This window comes from Hipposideros armiger, unplaced genomic scaffold, assembly GCF_001890085.2.
Source record: "Hipposideros armiger isolate ML-2016 unplaced genomic scaffold, ASM189008v1 scaffold_145, whole genome shotgun sequence".
In the NCBI taxonomy this organism is placed as follows: domain Eukaryota; kingdom Metazoa; phylum Chordata; class Mammalia; order Chiroptera; family Hipposideridae; genus Hipposideros; species Hipposideros armiger.
The window spans coordinates 2,183,508-2,205,619 of NW_017731495.1; positions in this window are offsets into that span (position 1 = coordinate 2,183,508).

A 22,112-nucleotide genomic window follows, 5' to 3' on the forward strand; every position below is an offset into this window, starting at 1 on the left:
TATATATATATATATATATATATATATATATATATATATATATATATCCTGCTGCTTCAGGGTCTGTTACGAAGTTCTTTTTCTTTCCAGAGATCCTGATAATAGAAGGGAATTTCAGATACCTATCAACATAAGTGTTTTGATTCATGATCATTTGAGTTTCTAGTTTCTGACCTTAGGATTAAGTGCAAATCCTCCACCATGAGTGAACAGCAATCCACTCCCATCTCCCATATATCTCCCCTTGTCTCATTATTCACTACCTTTCCCTAATGAAGAAGGAGGCAAGAGCATTCTTACCAGAAGAACATGTGCACATCAAGTCCCAGAGGTGTAAAAAACTCGTGGCGTATAAGGAATATTTGGAAGTTTGAAGTAGCTGGAGAAGATGGGAGCCATGTGAAGAGCGTCAGGAAGTGGCACAAGAAGGTAGGTTGGGACGATATTAAATATCAAGATAAAGAAGAATACTTAATTTTATAGGCAACAGAAAACTAAAAGAAGGATTCAGGTCCTCAGTTTTTGTTTTGTTTTGTATTGTTTCGGACAGAAGCAAGTATGTATGTGTGTGTGAGTGTGTGTGTGTGTGTGTGTGTGTGTGTGTACAAAGGGTGCCAAAAAATGTATACACATTTTAAGAAAGAAAAAAATTGTATTAAAATTACACTGATGGTAACCACTTTGAGCACCTCTTGTAATTGCAGAAGTCAAACATGACTTGTATTTATCTTTTTTTATTGGTATATTAGTATTACAATTTTAATAGTTTTTTCCTTTCTTAAAATGTGTATACAATTTTCAGCACCCTCTGTATATACATATAGACACACACACACACACACACATCTATGAATTATTTTTGGGGAGATCACTCTGATAGTGGTGAGGAAGAGAGACTAGAAGGGTTAACAGGTGATGACTGAGAGACCAGACAGTCTACTATGGAAAAACTTCTGGTGAGGCCTGACAAAGGCTTGGTATGAGTCTAAGGTAAATTAACCTCCTTATGTGGGGTCAAATAATTAAATAGTTTGGCAATTATGTGTAACCACCAAGTTTATTTTATAATCTGTCCCAAGAACCTGTTTTAGAAACACAGGATTAGGAGGGACCAGAGAATACGATTCCTCTAACTTCCCATGTCATGTTTTAATTCTCTCTACTTTGGGAAGTCAGGTTTCACCACTCATTTTTCTTCAGTTCAGTGATGACTGCCTGAATTCACCATTCAAATTTCCAAAGATGATACATAATCTGATTAAAGTTTTTAAAGAATTCCTTTAACTGTTACATTCGCTTGAAGAGCCCTACTCCATCCATCTCTTGACAATGAGACAGAATTCCATGACACTATAACCCTCAGCTCAATTTTAAACACCCTGTACTTTGCTAGCAAATTGCCTCCCTGAGGACTTGGAAACCAGCACCGATTTTAACCCTATTACAGTCTATTGTGGAGGCTCTGTTATCTTCACTTGGTTTAGAGTGGCTGACTATTACACACCACGGGACTCCAGAACCTAGGGCTCCTCTCAGATAAAGAAATGTAACCTAAAGTCTGCCTTATTCACGGCTCTGTCTGCTGCTGATAAAGCTAAGAGGATATAAAGATCATCACAGCCATTTCACAGAGATAATCGTCCAACATTATCTAACACTAGGCTACCGAGATTAGACTGTAGACGGCTTGCTGAGATGGTCCATTTTAGCCCTGGCACAGCCAGTCAGTATCTCTTTTGGCAGCCTAATTCCAGTAGTGTCAGAACATCGCATGAGTCTATTAAGATTTACCAAGGTATTTACTTTTCACTCTCTATTAAAATAAAATCATTCTTTTTTAACCTTTCCCTCTATTTACCTGACATTCTCTCCCAATAAAGCACCTACACTGTACTCCTCAGGAACGAATGTCGATTTAACATTTTCCACTACTCACTTTCATGACAGCTATAAATGTTTGACAGCATGTAACTTAAACATTTCAGCAGAGCTTAGCATATTTTCTCAAGAAGCAATTGGTGGAAGTGGAAAGGAAACAATATGCTTTTCAGGAATCAGTCTACACCTGCCGGCCTGCATGTCTTACTCTTTTCCCCTTCCGCTTCTGCGATGTTGCCATGGTGCCAAATTACGTGTGGTGTGAGGGCTGCTTTTACAATTGTAAATGCAGTGTATACCCATGATAGAAAATCTGGAGGGAACTACAGAAAAACAGTAAGAGCACAAGAAAAAAAATTAATCTCTAACAAGTCAATAATCACTGTTTTCCATACAGTGTTATTTTTTTCTATGAATGTAAAATTGGAATTTTGCTGGATTTTTTTCTGTGTTTTATTTTTAGTGTGTTTACATTGGTGGGAACCATACTGGCTTGTTAGACTCAGGAATCTTTTGGTTGTAAGTGACAAAAATCCAAATTGACTTAGCTGAAGATAAAAAAAAAAAAAAGGTTAGAAAAAAGTTTGTTCACATACTTAGAAGAACAGGGGTAGATCAGGTGTTTTTCTCAATTATTACAAATAGGAAACATGCACATAATGTGACAAGAAGAGGGAGAGTGTTTTGATATCCTCCCAACTTTGGACCTCAGGGTAATGAGGGATATTCTGGCTGGCTCCCAGGTAAGAACCCTGGATGAATAGCTATTGGGGGTGGGGAGTAGGGGGGCGGAACCTAGAGCAATTGGGGAAGAGCCATTTCCCAAAGAAAAGGGAGCTGCTGTTTCTAAAAGCACAGCTACGAGGAATAGTGGATAGTCAAACAAGAAAAAAACAAAAAATGTATTTTCTAATGTCACAAATTATTAATTTTCCAAGAAGAGAGTCCTTATCCCAAGAAGCAGGAATAATGAAACTTTATGAGGTGCATGTCATATTATACCTGTCCTTCGTAAAAGGTTTTTATATATCTCTCCTTGCTACTTCCACTGTGAATTTCTGCATTAGTGAGCATATTCTACAGATAAAGATGTTGCATTTCTCAAGTGTGTTGGGGCAGAAAAAAGATTAAGGGCCAATTGTTCATCTGCAAATAATGAATCAAAATGTACATACCAATTGGTCTGCTGTTAGAGAGATAGTTTGTCTCCATTCCTTCACCATTTTAAATAATGCTGCTTTGAACATAAAGCATTTTCTAGATTTAAAATTCTTATATACGACAAATCTCTAGACATAGAAGTACCGATTCAAAGGGTATAGTTCATGTTAAGACCCACAATCCACACTCCCTGGTAACACTGACACAGTCCTTTAATGGTTGCATCCTTCTGATGTTGGCTGAACCAGCTGGTATATTTCAGTATTAATTGTCCTGGGGTCTGTTTGTATCAGCTCATGCATTTACGGTTGTTAGCACCAAGCACAGTGCCCAGCGTATGAAATGCATTCAACAAATGTTTTGCAATGATGAGCAAGAAGATGCTGATGCTGAGAGTCCAGGGATGTTTCTTAATTAATCTGTATTTAGGATGAAGGCATGAAGAGGAAATTCCTTTTATACACCAGCAGGACACTGAAGACAAATGACCAAGAGAGGAAAGTAACTCACCTTGTTCATTAACGTATAAAGGGTCATTTAAGTTTCCCCTGCCTGTCTGCTGTTTTCAGGAGCTGAAACTACCCCATATGTCCAAAGAAGGTTAAGCAAACCAATCTTTATGGAAAGAAGCCACTTGGTGCATATAATGGAAAGAGCACCTGCTCCTGAATCATGAGGCGTAAGCTCTAGTGGAGGTTCTGAACTTCCCCAAGTGTTGGTTTCCTTATCTGATTTATAGAGCTAAGACCCCCTGCCATGGCTGCTTCTTGGGGCTGCTATAAGAAATGAATAGCCTAATGCATGAAAAAGGTCTTTGTGAACTGTAAACTTCTGCACAATTAAATCATTACAATTATTATTGCAAGTTCAGAAGAGTTGCTCATAAATGATTTGACATTGTAGATCTCTTTGTATAGCTTAAGTGATGAGCTCTCTTTCCCCCCAAAAGACACATACTTTAAAAAATTTTATACAATTTCAGGAGGGTTATGAAATTCTCAAACTCAGGGGTTCATGGATTTCACATTGAGAATTATGGGCTTAACATATAATATTTTAAAAGTATAAGCTATATCAAGTGTTAGAAAAGTCTGGAAAAGCTAAAGAAAAAGCTAAAGCCAGCCAGAAAATCATCATGGAGGTTTAATTTGAGGTGGCTTTTAGCAAAGGGCCCTTAAGATATGGTATAAGAAACCTGGCACACAATGGAAGTCAGGAAATATACGTGCCCTATAATGGCCTGGCACTATGCTAGGTCTTGGACATATAATATAAATCAATTAGACATGTTAGTTAATCTTAAGATGACCCTGCTATAGAAGAAAAACATAAATAAAGGATAAATAAAGAGAATGTGGTAAGATAGATTCTGGTACTTCTGGGAGGGTGCAAAAAGATTTTCCAGAGAAAGTGTCACTTGAGGTTGGTTTTGAAGTGTGAATAGAATTTACGTAGAGCTAATAGCATTTGGAAAGAAATAGCAATCTGAAACAGTATGCTACTATTACTGGAACATAATAGGAGTACATGGCAAATGAGGCCAGAGTTACAAAGTGGACCCACTGGGCTTTTCCAAGGGAAAAGCACTTCATCCTGACAATAAGTCCAAACTTCCTTTAAGATAAGAATAATCAAATGTTTTATTAAAAAAAAAAATTCCAGCACCCACCTCCCAAGATTCTCATTCAGACTTGCTATTGTCCTGAGGGATTATTACTTTCAGGCAAGTTTAGAAAATGATACCAGAAATAACAAATATTTAGTGAGGGGTTTTAAGCTGTGAAAAGGTGTAATCAGTCCTGGAATTTGGAATCATTCCTTTGCTGACAGTGTGGACTTTTATTAGATGAAGTTTGAAGCAGGAAAATATTATGATGCCCTATGGTAACTCCTCACAGGATCCTGGTTTCATTCTTTCTTGCTTTACCCCAGTGGATATAACCAATAGGTGGTCATGACACTCTTTATCAAAGCTCATCTCACATCTCAGTTCTCTTTCTGATTTCCTTTGGCCTTCACGGACGCAGCCTTGGTTTCTAAAGTCTTGATCTGAAGCACTATTTGCTTTAGTTTATGCTTTGGTCTCCTGAGACCTTCTCCACATATACCAAGGCCTGGAGACATAAGAGGAGCTGTAAGAGCTTATTTACAACACTAGGACATTTCTTAGTAACTTCTGCACTCTTTTTATAGCTCAACATTCTGCTTAAATTCACTTCTTAAACAGCTACCCCAAAATGATGACACCTAGTCAGCCAATTCTGTCATTTATCCATGCAACAAATATTGCTCACTTGCCTATTATATGCTAGGCAATATACTAGGTATTCAGAACACAACAACGAATAAAAATAAAAGGTTACGCCTTTCTGGAGTTCAGAGTGTAGGAGTCAGGGGAGCATGAAATAAACAAAATCACCAGAAAAAATGCACTTACTTTTAGACTAGGTGGAATTAAAATGTTTTGGGAGCACAGAGGGTGGAATTATCTAATGCTGATTTGTGGGGTCAAGGCAAGTTTCACAAAGAAGGTGACATTTAAGCTGAAGCAATTGCAGAACGTTCTCCAGCATAACGGGATGTGATGGGAGAGGAGAGCCATGCCTATACTCGGTGTTCTCCTGCATGCTTGTGTTTACCAGCTTCTTTCTTTTTAGTTTATCCCTGATACCTGTTTAAATTTTCCCTAGACATTTATGATTTTTTATCCTTTTTGTTTCATGGTTTTAAGTCATAGCTAGGTAGGACTACAAACATTTCCCTGGGTTTAAACCAAGAGAAGTATACAAACGTGCCCAGGTTCATGTGAATATTCTGCCACTATTGTCTGAGCCTCTCTTTGGAAACCAAACCTGAAGCCAGATAATTTTCACGTGGTTTCAAGTTTCACCACCACCAATTCACATGATACCAGGCCCAATTCATGTATAATATAAGCAGGTGTAAAATTTCAGCCACAAGGCACTAAGGACATATGTTGGATGGGCCTTGAACTTGGCGTCGCCAGAATGATTTGAGCTTCCACAGAGAAAATATTTCCATTTGTCATCCCTGCAAGTATTCGTCCCTCCAACACATACACCAATAACCACTGGTCTAATTGTGAAAATAACACTTCCTGATTTGCAAAGCTCAGACAACAGATGCACCATCTCCAAACTGACAGTCCGGAATGTCAAGGCATAACAGTGGCCAGCCACAAAGCTTAGTGAAAACTAGCACAACCTTGTCGAATAATGGGAGATGATGAAATGGATTTGCAATGAGGACTTAATATGTGATTTTAAAAACCACTAACATGTGAGGAAACATTTCAACTGAGAACAGTGTGGAAAGTAATGCAATAATACGTTTGATTAGAAAGTACTTCAGGATGTATTAATGTAAGCACTTAGCAAGTCTCTCAAATATACCATTCTGCAACAAGCATATAGATTTTTTCAAACATATCCATTTCCACTTAGGTTGTGCTCTAGCTGATTGCTCTAAATGCAAAGGAAGTTCTATAAGCACTTTTATTTTATGTACACTAAATTCAAATCCCTTGATCCCATTTTGTTTTGGTATTTTTAAATAAATAAAAAAACACACACAAAAAGAAGACTTGAATCTCTATATTCCTTCATAAGCTGAGCACATTAGCCTGGTTCTGAAAGTATCTTTCTATTTTGAATCATTGTAAAAGTTATTTAACACTATATTCTTTATATTCTTTTCCTCTGATTCTATGGGGGTACTGATTTATTTTAAATCCAAAAGGGCAAATGACTCCATCAGACAATAAATCTATAGTTAACCTGGAAAGACTTACGTTTAATTAGTCTCCTTAACAATGTTTGAGTAGAACTGTTCTGACATACGGAGCAACATTTGAGAGCCAGGTAGAGAAAAAGTATGCAAGGCCCAGGGAAGAAAAGAGGAGAGGCGTGGAGGGGAGGGGAGGGCAGAGGGGAGGAGAGGAGAGGAGAGCGGAGGAGAGGGAGAAAAAGGTTTGTTTCCTTAAATAAAAATAATAGGAAAGTATAGTAAACTTCAGAAGTTTTATCAAGATTAAGTACCACACATGAGTTTAGGAAAACAGAAAGATAAACAAACAATAAATGAGAAAAGATTGCAACTGTAAAAGTAAACATAGGCTCATCATCATCAAGGGGCACAGCCTCGTTAGAACATGAGCCAGGAGGCCTGGCTCCCTCCCACTGCAATCTGACCATTAGCAGAGCCCACACTGAGAGGAGAAGGCCACCAAAGGAAGGGGGCAGCCCAACCCCACAGGAGCCGGCCTGCAACAACAAAAGGAGGCTTTATTTCAGAGTTACTAACAGTCGACATCCAAATCACCCAAGGCCCTTTTTGTAAAAACACACATGTCTGGTCACTAATCTGAAAATCTAATTCTGAATTGTAAAGTGAAGACTGCTCCCAAAACTCCTACCACAAGAATCTGTATTTTTTTTAACAATACCTACAGTAATTTTCTCACTAGCCATGGTTAAAAACAATTCTTCACCTTCTGCCTTCATAACATCCATAACATTCATTAGCAACACTGCCGTTCTCCCGCAGACCCATACCCGTCCCTGGATGTGATGAAATATGTAAATCTTTGTCCCTAGGTGTATTTGTTCCCTAGGGCTGCTGTAACAAACTACCAGAAACTGAGTGGCTTGGAGCAACAGAAATGTATTATTTCACAGTTTGGGGAGCCTAGAAACCTGATATCAAGGTATTGACAAGGTTGGATCCTTCTGACAGTCATGAGAGAGAGTATATTCTATAGTTCTCTCCTAGCTCCTGCTGGTCTGCCGGCCATCTTTGCATGCCTTGGCTTGTGGCAGCGTAACTACAATCTTTTGTGGTGTTCTCCCTATGCGTCCCTCTCTGTGTCCAAATTTCCCCTTTTTATAAAGAACACAGTCATATTGGATTAGAGCCCAGCTTAATAACCTCATCTTAACTTAATCATTTGCAAAGACCCTCTTTCTAAATAACACATTCACAGGTACTGGGAGTTAGGACTTCAATATCTTTGGTGGGGGGTCAGGGGTGAGGCACAGTTCAACACACAACAGTAGTTCCTTTATTCATTCAGGCAACAAGTGTTTATGGTTCAAAGTCTATGAGCCAGGAATTGTCCCAGGCAATGAGTGTCCCAAAATTAACAAAACAACTTCAAGATAACTGATGTTTCTATAGGATGTCCATATTAGTATACCAGCGGTGCCAAAAAAAAAAATGTATGCACATGAATTGTATTCATCTTTTGTTATCAGTATATGTTAAGTATTACAATTTTAATACAGTTTATTTTTCCTTTTTTAAAGTGTGTATACATTTTTTTGGCACCCTCTGTATATAAGAATAATGAACCCGCTGTATTCCTGGGAAGAAGTAGCTTATTCATTATTTCATTCATTGATAATTTCTATCATGTAGAATGCTGTGTTGGGAGCCATATATTAAAAGATAAAGCATAAACCTGCACATACAAAAAAATTGCTATTACTGAGCACTACATGCTAGAAGAGAAGAATGTGTGTTATGGGAAAATCTGACTGAGGCAGAAGGAGTCAGGAACTGCTTCCAAGAGGAAAGGATACTTGAAATGTGTCTTCGAAGTTGGTCTCAGGGGCAAGGGATTAAAGGTCTTCTAAGCATTAAAAAGAGCATGTGCAAAAGCAAGGAAACAAGAAAAAAGCATGAAATCATTGGAGACTTGTCAGTGAATCAGTTTGTTGGGGTAACGGTGAGTGTGGATGTGGGAATGTAACAAAAGAAGGGGTTGTGTCTTGGAGTCTCCCCTTCGTTTGGGAGTGAACAGATTCAAAGAGGGATTTGATGGGATTGGGTTTGTGCTTCAGGAAACTCATTTAGAGAACAGTGTGGATAATGGGATGGAGGAAGGCCAGGTTGGGTGCATGACGTTTATGGCGATAGCCCAGAGGAGAAAGAATGAAACCTGAACTAAGACAGTGGCATCAGGGCAGGTATAGAGGGAGGTAGGGCTTCCATAGATACAGGGGAGATCAAATATATATTGACCAATTAAACGTGTGAGAACACTTTCCAACTGGGGCAAGAATGAAGGAGACGCATGAACCTAGAACTTATATATTATCAGTTATATTTTGCGCCCTATTTATGGGGACTTTGAATACTTGCTCTCGGCCTGAAATGTGTTTTCTTCCGTGAAGACGAAAGAGCTAATCTTTCAAAATTTAGTCCAGTGTCACATGTAGAAAGCTTCCAAGTTCATCTCTCCTTCTATTCCCATAGTACTTTTTTATGCCCATATTCTTGTGAATTTTGTGTATACATTTCTTGAAACAGCACACCCGTACCTCCAGCACAGTGATTCAATCACTGTAGATACTCAAAGAGAGTTAGTTGATGGAATGAATTTATGTGTTTGATACTTTCTACCCAGGCAACATAAATTTGGCAATTTAGATAGTTTTCCATTGAGAAAAAGAAAGAAAGAAAGAAAGAAAGAAAGAAAGAAAGAAAGAAAAAGAAAGAAAGAAAGAAAGAAAGAAAGAAAGAAAGAAAGAAAGAAAGAAAGAAAGAGAGAAAGAAAGAGAGAAAGAAAAGAAAAGAAAGAAAGGTAAACTCTATCCCTAAAGCTACAGTTATCTGGAAAATTTGATAATTCTAGCTAAAGGTAACAACACTCTCTCTTGTATTTAATAGAACTTAATTAATGTTAGTATTTAGTGTTTCACACTGAAAATAGTTATATCTGCCTCCCAGTCCTTTAGTCTTCATATTTCATCAAGCTGGAATGCAGGACTAGGAGCACTTGTTTTACAGAGGAAAGTGGGTTGGACACATTCCCTCAAAACAACAGCAGCACCATTGCCCACATTTAATTCTTTTCCTCCTAGCACACCATCCACAGGAAAGTGGCTGCATGCAAGTCCCACATCTCTACATTAGTCGAGCTTTTAATGTGTTAATGAAGTTAGTTGTTGAAGAAACTACAACCCTCTTCTGATGATTAATGCTGGAAGCACATCCAAGCCCGCTTCCTTACACTTTGGTTCCAAAGGCATTACAGGAATCTATGAATGAAATGAAAATGTTTTGAAACCCAAGCCTCTTTAATAGCCCCAGCAATCATCAGTAAATTGCATACTTTACAGGTATAATTTTCAGCAAAGGTCAGGGAAATTCATTCATTAGAATTACGGAAGATAAAAATTTAAACGTCTCTGTAATATTTATAGGAAAAGTGTCATCAGTATAAAGCGGCCTTAAATCACATTCATTCATTATTAAACAACTCCTCTACATTTCTGAGTGAAGTTTCTAATGGGATGAAATCTCCTTCACTGCAATAACATCATGACTGTCTATTTATAGCCAAGTTGTCTTTGGTTATGGAAATACCTTTTTAGGTTGGGTATTAAAGCAGGTTTCCCCTTTGAAGGGAGACATCTAAATTTAAGTGAAAGTAATCCATTACTTTGTAAACAGGAGAGCTCACTAAAATTGGAAATACCAACTAATTATAATTACGTAATGCCTGGCAAACCCAGCACTACAGTTTGTCTGAAGCCCAGTCTTTGATTGAGTTTTATTTTGAAGAGCTGGGATTCCACTTTTTATTTTAAAATGGGAAAACAAACAAACAAATAAAAAACAGAGACCAGAAAGATTGCTTCTTATATGAGGAAATCAGGTTAAATGCGTTTCCCCTTTACCAGTAAGCACTCCGGAGGTCAAGTAGCTCATTCTCTCTTTATATCATTAAAGATCAATTATCATCCTATTAGTGTTAATTTCCTGCCCACACATACCTGAGCTTTTGACAATAATAGCCCTCTCATAACTATCACTAATAAATTGAGCACATGCTGTTGAAATACACAAACCTGGAGACACACCAAATATATCTGCTCATTTCTCATTCACAAATGAGATCACCTATGTAATTATTTGCTATGCAATTTGCAAAATTGTGCCTTTTGCTAAGAAAGCCTCAGGGTGAATCCAAATCATTAATTATGATATGTAAAATATTTAAAGCCGGTGGCAGCACTAGTGAAACATACGAACAACACAGCAGGAGCAGAGCTTAAAAATAGCAATACACAGTTTTCTTTGCCCACGCTTCCCTGTCCCAATTATACAGATAATTCAGGCATGAACAAGAATAATTGTGTCATTCCTCCACTTTGTTCTGAAGTTGTAGGTCTGGCCAAATACCAGCACCTATCAGGATGGATGGGAATTGTCTTTTAAATGTGCCTTGAGGCTAACAAATGATAAATGAGAAGAGTAATGAAATGTCCCCTCAACAATTGGTAGGAAACATTCAATTTCATACTACAGATATTTATTCAAGGTATAACTTCATTTATTAGACCAATTTGGCAGTATCTGCTAATTTTTTTTTTTTTAATTTCATGAAAGAGTATTTGGGCCAGCAGCCCAAAGAAATCCCAAAAAGTATAACTGTAAAGAGAGAGAAAGGGAGAATGACAGGCCAGACAATGAAAAAAAATGAGATCCAGGAAATCTAAACTATGAACTTTGGATAAACAGGATCAATAGAAGTCAGACAAAAGCTTAACAAAGCTGTTGGAGGTAGTTGATCCATTTGGATTCTAGTTTTATTCCAAATGACCCAGTGACTCTAAATGTGAATCCCATGGAGCCTCTACCAAAGACAGTATCTGTACAACAGCTTGGTCAGATTGTCTAGAAATCAGGCCCAGAGTGGGCGACCTAAGGAACAAAGACTGAAAATCAAGAAAGCTGCAAATGAAATCCCTTTTTGCATGTAACATTCTCTAAAAACCAAAATGTGTAGGAAACACAACCACCATCTCGTAATAACTCTTCACCCTTTACACTGGATGGGTTAACAGGACTTTTTATAAAACCATCAAAAATTGCAGTACAGTGAGAATGATAAAAAGAGGATAAATTTTTAATATGCATTTGGGTATATATGGGCCTAAATATCAGAATCTTCTCTAATCCTCACAAAAACCCTGTGAGGTAGGTCTTACACGTGAGTAGCTCTTGGGGTACTGAGAAGATTTAGATCAACATTGGATTGATTTTAGAGTCCCTTATGTTTAAAGTAATAATTTTTATTTAAAAGTTAGTTCTTTCCTATCTAATATCTGACATGAGGTTTATATTAGCAGTTATTCCCCTGGCAAGGGGTCACTCAAATGTACTAAATCAGTCATTAAAATGCAGAACTTTGTGTGTTAGCATTCACTGCCTTTAACGTGGGTTTTGTACCACAGCTGCCATCTCCCCATGCGAGCCAGCATCACCAGGCACACAGACACTCAGGCCTCCACACCCACCTTGCTCTTTCCCTTCTGTGCATTCAGCTGTCAGCATCCCTCACTCATCTAACTAGTCTAATACCGCATCCTGATGCTGAGATAGGTTTGTTGGTTTATTTTAATTCAGATCTATAATGTCATTATACTTTTGAAAAGCTCTTTCTCTATAATGAGCTTTCCTCTGCCATCTATTCCTCTCTTTTTAAAGAGATCCTTTCTACTCAAGGCTTAGTCATCAGTTTTGCACAGCAGTTAGTATTTCACACCACTCTGTAGCCAGTGGTTTTGCTGGGAGGTTAGGGGATGAAGGATGAAGTGTGCATGCGATAGGCCCTGAGGTCCCAGTTTACGCAGCAGCGAATCAAAAATCCATGAAGACTGAAAACTTTATACCACAACATTATTATGCTTTGCCCAGAGCAAGTTTTTATAAACTTAAGTGAAGTAGACAGTTCCAGAATTATATCTCCATACCAATGTGAAATGACAGACCAATTAATATACTACCTTCCTCCTCATATCTTAGTCTCTATTTGGAATTCCTCACCCAAAAACTTCCTTACATAAACACTAAGTTACTACATTATGCATGGCTTTTTGTTTGTTTGTTTGTTTGTTTGTTTTTTGGTGTTGTTGTTGCATTTAAAAATCAAATTATAGCATTCAGTAAGTCTGCGAATCATGTGCTTTAGAGAACAAACACTTCTCACTCAGGGTACATATACCGACTCACAGCTACTGTTGACCCAAAATACACAATCGCCAAATGTGTTCATCAAATCCCACTCTTCTTCACTATATACTGTATTATGTATGAGCAATAAACCCTGGAAACGTTTTGAGCCCTTAGTTTTTTCATTTATTGTTGGGAAAGTTTAGATGGAAACGAAATATTCAGTACAGATATCTTATGTACTCCAGCCAAGTGTAATTGGGGTCTCTCATTCTTTCCTAGTGGTCATGCTATTGGTCAAGCTGATTCAGAGTTGGGTATTTCTCGGCTCTTGTGCTGGCACTTAAAGAAGTATTCATTCTCAGGTTACAGAGCTTGGCTCCACCACTGGCAACTGAGATCATTCCACAAAAGAGGGTTCTTCTTCTACCCACCAGCCCTTTTGAGTTTTTGTCAGGGCTGAGGTGGATCAGCCCGCGACAGGCTTATTTAACTCAGGCCCTGAAAGTATGCTTAATGTCTTCAAGTGAAAATCCCTGCAAGTTTCATAGGATGGGTCTCTACCTCCTCTGTATACACTGGCTTCCTTGGTAAAAAAAAAAAAAAAAAAAATAGAGAGAGCACAGCAGCAGAGCCTAACAAGAGATACAAAAAGGGTTCAGTGGCAGCTGGAACCAACTGCCTGATAGGCACAACAGAAAGAGAACTGATCCGGAAAACTCAGGCTGGAAAGCAAAGGGCTCTGGAAAAGCGTTTATGGTGAGCTGTACAGTGACCAGAAATCAATAAGGCGGGTGCTTTTGACAGTAAGAGCATCAAAACACCAACAATCCTGTATGCACACAGAAGCATTCAGGAAGGCCACCTGTTATTTGGAAATACTGCTTGGAAACAGTTTCAATCTTCTACAAGTCTGAGAAAACACCTTAAAAGTTGGCACTGGTTGAACACTTTTCAAAGAGCTTTGCCAGTTGGGCCAAAATCAATTAGAATTAACAATTTCTCTCAAGGAAAAGCTAATTTGACAAGGGAATTGCAGAAGAATCTAGGCAAAATAAGAATTAATATATTGAAACCTTCTCTGCACATGCACACACATACACATTTATTTATGAGACTTAGAACTAGAAACTCAATTGGTGTTTATGTTTGTTGTGAATATTTTAGCCTAAGAAATTGTCTGTATCCTGATTCACCTTTTCCACCCTTTGAAAACCATCCTATACTTTCCACCACATTATGTCCAAATTTTTGCCACTTCTTTAAAAGAGGCCTGTAGCACTGTCCTATTGATACAATTTTAAATGTTTTTTTCATTCAGTCCATTTGTCTTTATCAAAAGAAGTGATTATAAAGTGTACTATATAAACAAGATATCCTCCCTAAAATGCCATATATATAATATCTTTGAGAAATGTTTTCAAATTTGTAAATTCACATCACCATGTGAAACAGCAGCATACTCAATCTTCCACATAACTCTCACTTCAGGATTATTTAAAAAAGCAAAAACATGTCAGGCAGATGTCTGCAATCATAACTTTTACCATCATGAAAAGTCACGTTGACCCTTGATCGTTTTCTGCTAGCCTACTCTTTTCCACAGAAAATCCTCAGGGCCCTTAAGTAAATTTTGACATGGATGTCATAAAGAACCATCTCTTTCATAACCCATTCTTCCATATCCAATAAGGCAGTGCTAATTTCCTAATATTGTAATTTCATATTACAGACCTAGTGTGCTTTTATCAGTGTTCTGGTTTCTACCTTGGCAAAGTGAAGAAGTACATTGAAATTAGAGAAAAACTAAGTGAATAATTAGCATGAAGATAACTATCCCCAGAGTCATGAGGATTAAATAGAATAAGCTATGAAAACACCTCCTATTATGTTGAGTATATTGAAGGTATTCCATAATTTCCCTCCCCGTGATTTGCTTTTTACAATGCTTTCTATATGTATATTACCTGAGGCAGGATATTCTATAATAGTGGTTAAGAATATTTACTTGGGAATCAGAGAAACCTGGATTCAAACCTTGATTCTGTCAAATGACCTTGGGAAAGCACTTAATCTCTCTGAGTTGGTCTAACCTTTATTTTCTTATATATGAAATAGGAACAACCATGTTTACTGCCCAGAATTCAATGGAATAACACACTTCAAGTCCTTAACCCAGACACTAGTCTATGGTAGATGCTCAATAAGCTATATCTATTATTATATTTTTATCTTTGTTTTTCTCCTAATGCCCCTGAGGTTATCATCATCATTATATACCTAAGGAAGCGAAGGGCAAAGAAGTTAAGAGACTCCTCAGTTGCTAGATAGAAAATGAGGAAAACAAGAACAAACATCTTTTGATCCCTGGCTAAGCCACTTCTTTCCCAGTGGAGAGATGCAATCATGTGTGGTCTAGATCAGGGGTCAGCAAACTGCGGCTCATGAGCCACATGCAGCTCCTCTTTGGGTGCGTTCCATCTCAAAAGTTTGCCAACCCTTGGAAAAGCCAAAACTGTCCCTCACAACAATTTAAAAATTATTCAAGAGCCAAAAATATGATTTTACATAATCCCCATTATGTAAACAATATCCTTTAAAAATTTTATAAATGAAACTATGATAGTTTTATTTTCATTTTCAATTTTACTTCAGAACCACATGTAAATACCCAAAGAGCCACATGTGGCTTGCGGGCCACAGTTTGCCGACCCCTGGCAGCTCTTCCATCTCAAAAGTTTGCTGACCGCTCGTCTAGATACATAGAAGTCATCTGGACTGCATTCTCCATTGCCAGCAAAACCAATAAACTCCAGGACATTAAATAAAGAGCCTGAAACATATTTACCACATTAAGACATTTCATCCAATAGGTGAATTGCCCATTACTCAGAAAGATAGATGCCAAAGGGGAAAATTCACTATAATTTTAGTCTGTTGTGAATCTAAAGTCTTGAAGAAGAGCAATGTTGACTCGTTTAGAGAAAGAAACTTTACAGTCAACTGATGGAATAATCTCTTCAATGTCATTCAGGTTGATTGTTTGACATCATTATGGGGCTGAATATTTAGATTGTACATCATTTTTCTCTTGGAATGTTGTTGTTTTTTTCAGATTTTCCCTCTGATTTAGTTCTCACCCCAACTAATGCAGATATAAGATTCTGTATCTGAATTATTTCCAGTACAGCCTAAATGAGGACAAGCAAATACCATTCTTTAGTAACCTACTATGAGCTGGCTCCATGTTTGGCTTAATAATAATCATATTAAGTTTAATGAAGTAACATATGTAAAAACATGTGATCTTTTTTTCCATCATTTCAAATCTGGTATTAGCTGTGAGTTCGCTGCTTAGGCAGATAGTAAATTTCTCCGATGGACATGTCAAAAAATTAAATAATGGCAAGATCCAAGTATTTACTGATAATTCAACAGAACAATTCAAGCTCATCTACGCATCATTCTTTAGCACAACCTTATCACTTTTATCACAAGCTCATAAACTACCTACACATGCGCCATAGTCAAATAAGTCTTTTTTTTAATAGCTTCAAAAAATGATCAAACACACAAACTGAAGTTGAAAAATATACATTCATTCCTACTAAATTACACCACAAGCATCTAACTCCCAAGAGTAATCTAACCAAGGATGTTTGGCTATTTTTAAACCTAGCTTGATAACTATTTTAAATTGTGTTCATGTCATCCTACTAACAGATCCTTTCCTTTCTTTTTTGTGTTTCTCTTTTCAGAGCAGTGAACACATTAGGCTAGGTTAGCCCTGCCACAAACTACCTGGACGACCTTGGGAAAGCGATTTCATTGCTCATTCACCAAAATGGAGGCATTGATCAAGGTGGCCTTAAAATACATTTTCCAGCTCTAGTGCTCCTGAATTTTTTCCTCAATTCTTCAATTTCTTATGCTATGGAAGCTAAGCATAAAATATGGAGATTACTGGGAACTCTCAATTTACTTTTGGCTCTCTATATCCTCTTAAAGCCTAACAACTCTGTTTCTCTAAGGATTTGTTGAATTAAATAACTCATTTTAGATGTTATATGTTATAGAACATACAAACAAGCCAATAAGTTGAATAGCATTGATGAGAAAAATTGGTTTTGGGGTCAGATAGACCTAGATGAGAGTCTAGACTCTATCATTCAGTTGGCCTGTGATTGTGGGTGAGTCATTTAATCTCTCTAAACATCAATTTTCTCAAGTGGGGCTAAAAATAATATTTAGTGTTAAAATGTTAAGTGAGAAATTTGACATAAATTTCTAAATATGGTATCAAAACAAGGTCCTAGTTAAGAATAATCTTTTTTATTCACCCAAAGGTTTTTTGTTTGTTTTTTTTTAATTTTACCCAAACTAGTCAACATATTCCTCTCCCATTGGAAGCCCCACAATTTACCCCAATAAATAAAGTATTCTGGAGTGTCTCCAGTGGTATGCTTTTACATGGAGCCGTGTAATACAGGAAATTTTGGCAAAGGACTCACCTTTATAAATTGTTCTAAAGGTGGCAGAGAATGGACCTTGAATTGAGGCTAGAAAAAGACATTATTTGAGCTGATTATAGCTTGGAAGACCCTTCTCCCATTTTAGAAAGCCTTAACATTTATTCAGCAAATATTTAATGAGCTTCTCCTCTGTGCCAGCAACCCTGGCTCCCATCCTCATGAAACATATATTCTAGTAAGTAATCAAGAAAATGCAGAGGAAGAAGATCCTAAATAGCCAAAGTATTCTTGAAAAAGAAGAACAAAGTTGGAGGCATCAAGCTGCCTGATATTAAACTATACTACAAGGCTATAATAATAAAAACAGCATGATACTGGCATAAAAACAGACTCACAGATCAATGGAACAGAATAGAGAATCCAGAAATAAACCCATGCCTATATGGTCATTTAATCTATGACAAAGGAGACAAGAATATACAATGGGGTAAAGACAGTCTATAGAATTGAATAAAGAAATTGTGGCACATATATACAATGGAATATTACTAAGCCATTAAAAAGAGTAAACCTTACTATTTGCAACAACATGGATGGACCTGAAAGGTATTGCACTAATTGAAATAAGTCAAACAGAGAAAGACCTGATTTCACTTAGATGTGTTATCTAAAGAATAAAATTAATGAAGAAACAAAACAGAAACAGACTCAGAGAACAAACTGATGGTTGCTGGATGGGAAGGGGTTGAAAGATGGTTGAAAAAGGTGAAGGGGTTAAGAAGTACAAATTTGTAGTTATTAAATAGTCAAGAAGATATAAAGTATAGCTGAGGGAATATAGTCGATAACATTGTAATAACTATATATAATGCAAGATGGGTATGAGACTAGTGAGGGGGATCACTTTGTAAATTATATAAATGTCAAACCAGTATGCAGTATACCTGAAATTAATATAAAATAATATTAAATGTCAACTGTAATTGAAAAGTTAAAAAAAAATGACCAGGCTCAGTAATTGTACAATTACAATAAAGAGCTACCCAAAAAGACATTAAAAAAATCAATATCCCAAGAAAACTTAACTTGGCTTTTATACAAACTGACCATCTCTCAATGATAATAATATTAATAATAATCACAACAATAACAACATCCCCTGATTACATCAACTGGATTATTTACAAGCTCAAATTAAAAATAATTATGTAATATAAAATTAAAAATATATAATATATACAATTAAAAAAAAAGAAAATTCAGAGAAGTATGATGCAGTTACCAGAGTGAAGTTTACTATAATAGAAAGAACACCTGCTCCTATCTTCAGGGATCAGGTAAATTCTCCTGGAGACCTAAGGGATGCATAGAAGGAGTCACAGAAAGAGAGGAGGAGTATTTCTGGGAGAAGAATTCATGTATTTGTTATGTTCACTATCTGATATGCCCCTTTCTGCAAGAACTAAGCTAATGTTTTTTTATTTGTTCATCTAATCAAATGATTGTCTGTTGATTTATTTAACATTTATTTTATCACGAATGTCTTGCCTTCCAGAGTCTGTGCTCAGTTAATAGAGCAAAACAGTAGTGAAAAAATTAAATAATGCCCTGTTCTCTTGAAGCCCAATCTCTAAAGCAGAAGACATATAATAATAAAAATGGCTAGACATATAGCACAAGGTTAGTTATTTAAAAGTTTTTTGAGGGAAAATATAGTGGGAAAGGAATTAGAACAGTTTTGATAAGGGCAAGAAAGACCTCAGGGGTAATAGTTGAGGAGAGATTTGTCAGAGGTATGTCGGCCCCGAAAATATTTAGAGAAAGAGTATTTTAAGCAGAGGGCTTTCAGGTGCAAAGGCCCTGAGGCAGGAATATGCTTGGAGTTAATGTAAGAAGGCCATGTAATTGGGTCACTTTCCTGTGTACTGTGTACATGCTGGGCAGTGAAAAATCCAGGGTAGGACATAAAGGTCTGGTAATCACAGAGCTTAGAGACTAGACTAGATAGGTTCTAGAGTCTATTATTAATTGGATAGCAACAAACAATACTGTGAGTAATTAAAAAAAAGAAAAGAAAACTACAAGAGAGATAGGTACTTAGTGCAATGACTGCACATGATAAGTAAAAATGACAAAGTCAGAGGATTCACAGCAGACTTCTCTAAGGAAGGTAAAAATGAACTTTGCCTGTTTCCACTGAATGATGAGATTGCAAAAGCACAGAACACAGGGACCAAATCTGCTTTTAATGGTACTTCTTTACCTGTTATTGTGTGTATTATGGGCCAAACTGTGTCCCTTCAAAATCTGTATGTTGAAGTTCTAACCCCCAGTGTGATTGTATTTGGAAATAGAGTTTTTCGGGAGGTCAGTAAGGTTAAATGAGGTCGTATAGGTGGGATCTTAATTCGATAGGACTGTAGTCCTTATAAAAAGAGGAAGAAACACCACAGTTCTCTCTGTCCTGGCATGCACAGAGGAAAGGCCATGTGAGGACACAGCGAGAAGGCAGCCGTCTACAAGCCAGGGAGAGAGACCTCATCAGAAACCAGCCCTGACAGCACCTTGGTCTTAGACTTCCAGCCTCCTAAACTGTGAGAAAAAAACAAACAAACAAACAAAAAAAAAAAACATTTTTGTTGTTTAAACCACTCAGTCTGTGTGATATCTTGTTATGGCAGCCCAAGCTGACTAATACACTGTGTATGTATCTATCTTTATACATAATTTGTCTCCTAGTTCCCCATGCCTTTGCTTAACTTCTCCTATTAGTTATTTCAAGGAGCTGGTGTGCCTGTGGGTAGAGTAATAAATTCTCTGCTCTTGCATTCATGAGCATCAACCTCTGCCTGGCACAGATCAAGACTGATGCAGCCATCAGCAGCCACAGGAGGTTGTTTTCAGACTGAAGTCATCTGAGCCTCTGTTTACTCACTGCCTAAGATGGTATAAGAGGGAAGAAAAAGAAAAACAGCAGAGGAAGAAGATCGTGTCCTGAGTCCAGGTCAAAGTGTGGACACCGAAGAACTGTTAGGAGAATTCTTTTCTGAAGTCAGCATGTTCTCCATGCTAAGGTGAGAGGAAGCTAGGAGAAGCCCCTTCATCTTCAGATACCTCAAGAGGGAGCAGATAAAATTACTTTCTTCAAACCAAAATGCTGTTCCGAAGCTTAAAAATAAACCTTACCTTCCTGTAGATGGCAATCATAATAAAGTGATTAATGTTTATTAGATCCTTTCTATGAGCATATTTTATATTTTATATATATATCTCATTAAAAAAACCAGCTAACATTTATCTAACATTTAAAATGTTTCGAAGCGCCAGCCAAGTGGCTCAGTTGATTAAGAGCTCTTTCAAGAGTGTGAGCTCTGAACAACAGTGGTTTGATTCCTGGCCCAAGCTGAGCTGCCGCTGAACTGCCAACAGGTGGCAAGAAGGCTCAGCTAAAAAAATTAATAAATAAAAAATAAATAAAATAAAATAAATAAAATGTTTCGGGCACTGTCCTCAGCATTTCTCACGCGATCTCATTTCATCACACACCATTCCTATGAGGTAGGAGGATTGGTCCCATTTCATAAGGAAGCTGAGGTTTAGAGAGAGCGCAAGTGATTTGTTGAAGGTGCATCAACAGGCAACCTGTGTAGCCAGGATTCAACCCCAGGGAGCCTCTCTAACATGTGGCCTCCATGACTTAGCAGAATGTGGAAAGGCAGAGATACTCAGTATACGGCAGCACAGCTCGCTGTAGGAGGCTAGATCCAGAAAGAATGACCAAGAACATCTCAACTGAGCCCTTCATTCTACAAGAGGACAAACTAAGGGTCAAAGTAGAGAGAGGCTTTTCCCATCCAACGCATCACATCTAGAAACTGAAAACGCTAGGCCTGGGTCCCCAGGTCTCCTGAGGACTCACTGTCTATGTGAAGCATAGAGCTCCTTGCAAGTCACAAGCTGACTGGAGTCACAGTCTGAAGAAGGAAAGGAGGCATTGCTCGGCGGACGCAGAGGCCCGAGGAAGTGTAATGCCCCATCCCTTTCTCTTCTCTTTCTATCCCACATAAAATAGCATTCCCAGACATATTATCTAGGTCCTAAACACTGTCACATGATCCCAATCTCTGAACTGGAGGCATCACCAGGGCTTTGTTTCTTGAGGAAACTGTGTTTGTCTATTAACATGAAAAAATGAGGGATTAGACCCACAAACTGCTGGTGAGATTTGGGGAAAGGAAATCAAGGATAAGCTATTTTTACTATTTAGGAGCAAGTGCCCCTATCGGAATTAATTATTCCCTCCTTTGTTCATCCTTTGAGTTCCTTGGATACAAAGATGTTATCAAAGTTGGCTATCTGTTCTGGTGTCGTGGGGTCTGGTGTCAGTGCAGCCCAGGTGAAACTCTAGTGAGAACCGCAAGGAGAATCCTGCACTTCACTTTTGTTTGTTTATTTTGTAAAGTGTTTCTTCACAAGCCCAAGGACTGGGTATTCAAACCAGAGGAACCCCCACCCCCTGTTACTCCCAGCCTTGGCTTTCTAATTTGCCAGTGGTTCATCCCAGGTAGCGGACTAAGCCAGGACCCACTGGAGCTCAGAGATGGTCCTGAGGCTGGCCTC